Below are 3,389 nucleotides of genomic sequence, written 5' to 3'. Positions count from 1 at the left end.
TGTGTCGTTCTGACTACTCAGCCAACGTCCCCTACAAGGCACAATACACAAGGGCCCAGTGCAGCCCTCCCCCCTTTGACACCTCTGACAGAACCCCCAGCCCCCCAGGCCCAGTGGCTGCCCCATTGTTCAGAGCCTCTTCGGAGCGTTGGATCACGGAGCCACCCAGGACACAGCCTCGTGCTCCAGACGGTGCAAATACAGCAAGACTGAATACAGGAGGTATCTAATGCAATGTAAATACAAATATGGACGGTCAGTGCAGGGGAAACGTGTATAATAATCACTTTACTAGGAATCCCTACATAGTACCAGGTAGGACCTTCTAAAGAAGTTGAGTTGTGCATCTACATAACAGTTCAGTTTTGTGTTGTTATTATTATATGATAACTGCACTGTTACACTCAGCTGCTGTTTCTTGCGTTGGCGGCCTTCCCGTTTTAACGAGTCTGGCCATCTGATCTCTTCCATCAACGAGGTGTTTTTAGCCACAGAAACGCCGCTGCCTGGACGGCTTCTGTTTTTTTGTTCTTCACACCATTCGCTGCAAACTCGAGACACCGGAGTGTGTGAAAATCCCAGGAAGGCGGCTGTTTCTCAGATGCTGCAGGCGCTACGTCTGGCACCAAAGATCGCACCACCTTCAAAACCGCTTAGATCAGGCGTCTTAGAAGAGCAGTAAGTGAACCCCTCGACCTCGTCTGCTTGCTGCATGTATTCAGTTACAGCCGTATGATTGGCTGTTATGAGGAACGGGCCGTTTCCCTAATAAAATGGCCAATGAGTGTAATAATAAATCCAATAAGGACAGAAAGAGAAAATGCAGGGCTGCTATTGGACAGCAAGGTCTGTAAAGGCGCTCATTATGAAGTAGCTTTTTGTTAAGGAAATGCAGACAGTTTGGAGGACAGTACAGCAGTGGAGAGAAACCCGGAGGGCGGGGTGCATGTCACCATTACCCGCGTTAGAAAGGGACGCCCCAGCGCCGCGATTCATGACATCAGCATAAGGACACAGTGGCAGCGAGCCACGGCCTTCCCTGCGCTCCCAGCGGACCGGAACACGCTCTTCGGTCGCGCTGCAGTGCTGGAAGGAAAGCGCGTCCCCGCGGAAGGTTAACTGCACGCCTGTCAAAACACGATCTCACCACATTCATCTTCAACGGGCACCGCAGGCAGACAACAGACAGCCGTCCTCTCTGGCCCCCCTCCCCCCGGGGGGGCAGTGGGGACACAAAGCCGAAAGGGTCAGAGAGGGACACCTGAGGTTCTTGCGTGCATGTGGGGACTGGGAGGCAGGGGGGTATACACACACACACACACACACACACACTTTTAACCACCAGCCCCCGGGCTGTGATGTGTCAGAGTGAGGAGGCTCTTCAGTAACCTGGATGAGACGCCCAACGAGAGGAAACACGTCCGTCAGTTACCTGGGAAACTGCCATCAGTCCGGTCACATGGCCTTAGCCACATCCCTCTGAAAGCCTGACCCCAGTTATGAATGAGGCACCTCCGAAGGAGTAAGACAGAATGAACAGGGAGCGAGAGAGCATGAGAGGAAGGGAGGGAGGGAGAGCAGGAGCACTGCAGCGGACCGCTGTGCCCCCGTGCCAAGTATAGCGTGGGCCGGATATTTATAGAAACAGAGAAGCAGAGGCCTCGGTGCCTGGCGAGTCGAGCATGAATCACTCATACAACCTGGAGAGATGTGAAGTGAAAAGCCCGCCTGCAGCTGGGGCCCCCGCCCCGCCCCCACCCTGACATGTACACCGATACTTACAAACACAGACGCTGACGTGGCTCCGCCTACTCCCTATCAGGGCTGTGAAGGTGCCTGGACATTACTCCCCCCCCGGCGAGATAACGCACGGCACTGAGAGAGTGGTAAACGAAGGGAGGGTGACGACTCCTAATCTGTGCCGGCAGAGAGGCCAGGGGGCGACGCTGTAGATTAGGGGGGACGGTGGGTGGCAGGTTGGGGCCATTAACCCGCATATGGCTGCTGCCCCCCTCAGAGGAGCTCAGTCTGTGCGGAAACACCCTGCTGTAATGATACTTAGAACTAAAACGTTTTACATGAAAACTGCAGCCAAATGCCCTCTGCCTACTAACAATAAAACCTACAGTATGCATAAATTACTGAGAAAATAAAAAAAGGATGAACAGGTAGATGGAATGTCTGTCTCATGTTGTTCCGAGTCCCACCTGCATGTGCCCCATTCAGTACGTTTGCTCGCTCCAATCTGCAGTTTTTCCGTGTCAAAGGGGAATCGTCTAGATCACCCATATACATAAGGCAGCCCCGCAGAGCCCAACATAAACACTTAAATTAGCACACTGGCCCGATTTGTGACCTGTTTAGGAAAAGTGACCTCACTTGTGTTCTTTTCCAAAAGGCCTGACTCATCAAGCGCATCACAAACGCCTTAGTCTCCCGGGACTGATTCAGCTGCAGTGAATCGCTCCCCCTCGGCAATGTCCACACCGGCGCGATGGGGAGGGAACGCTGGCTAACATGCTGAGCGGAGGGTGGATACTGGCCATGAGGAAACCCAAAGCGGACCTCCTGTGCACACAGAAGACCACCAGACACCACCACAAAGACAGCGTCGGAATGAAGAGAATGTGGGACTCTACTTAAGGAAAGATGTGTCCTGAAACATCTAAGATACACATATGTACACTATATAAGAACAAAATCAATAATAATAACAATAATAATAAAACAATGTGTTTATCAAAGGGGGTCTGAATCTATTTTTGTCCTCATGAAGGGACAGAAGTACATATCATAATGGGAAAAAATACACATATGGTGTTTCTGTTTGGTTTAAATGTGTCAGATTACTGTAGTTGGCCTTGTGTTTGAAAAGACAAATAAAACCTTGGAATGAGCTGATTTGGTTAGTTTTAGTCTCTCACCAGTCTCTGCACTGTCCTAATCTAGTCTGGATACAGCTGTGAGCACATGCAGCCTGGGCGGAGTCGAGTGACCTAATTTGAACGGAAAGAATGTGTTCCAAGTGATTTTTTTTGCCACAATCTAAGCCGCCAGTGATGAGAAAAATCAAAACCTGCATGATCAACCTAGCCAGCAAGATTATGCAACAGCGACATCTACTGGGCACTTAAAGAACAACAAAAACATAGGAATTGCGCATGCGTTTACGTGGAGGAAATGTTGTATTACATGACAATAAACACATGAATTACAATGTAAAAGGAGCCATAAAAGCCATTAAGAATAAAATAAAAGTGATGGAATTACTCAGACTGAATCGTACGATGGTGAATAAACGAAAATATCTCGCATGTGGCATATACATTAGAATTAAACACTGGTAATAGATCGTGGTTGAAGCAGAGTAAAATATATTAATGCTTTAC

At 49.5% G+C, this 3,389-nt stretch overlaps 1 long non-coding RNA gene across 1 annotated transcript; it reads left to right on the top strand.

Annotated features, from left to right (window-relative positions):
• Positions 1-371: 371 nt before the first annotated feature.
• Positions 372-2,901, top strand: LOC111844664 (uncharacterized). The gene is made up of 2 exons (XR_002838447.2): positions 372-678; positions 2,399-2,901. It is a non-coding gene; the product is annotated as an uncharacterized lncRNA (long non-coding RNA).
• The last annotated feature ends 488 nt before the right edge of the window (positions 2,902-3,389 follow it).

This window comes from Paramormyrops kingsleyae, chromosome 15 (genome assembly GCF_048594095.1).
Source record: "Paramormyrops kingsleyae isolate MSU_618 chromosome 15, PKINGS_0.4, whole genome shotgun sequence".
Classification (NCBI taxonomy): Eukaryota; Metazoa; Chordata; class Actinopteri; order Osteoglossiformes; family Mormyridae; genus Paramormyrops; species Paramormyrops kingsleyae.
Note: the sequence above shows the minus strand (reverse complement) of the source record. Positions and strands in the feature narration are given on the sequence as shown.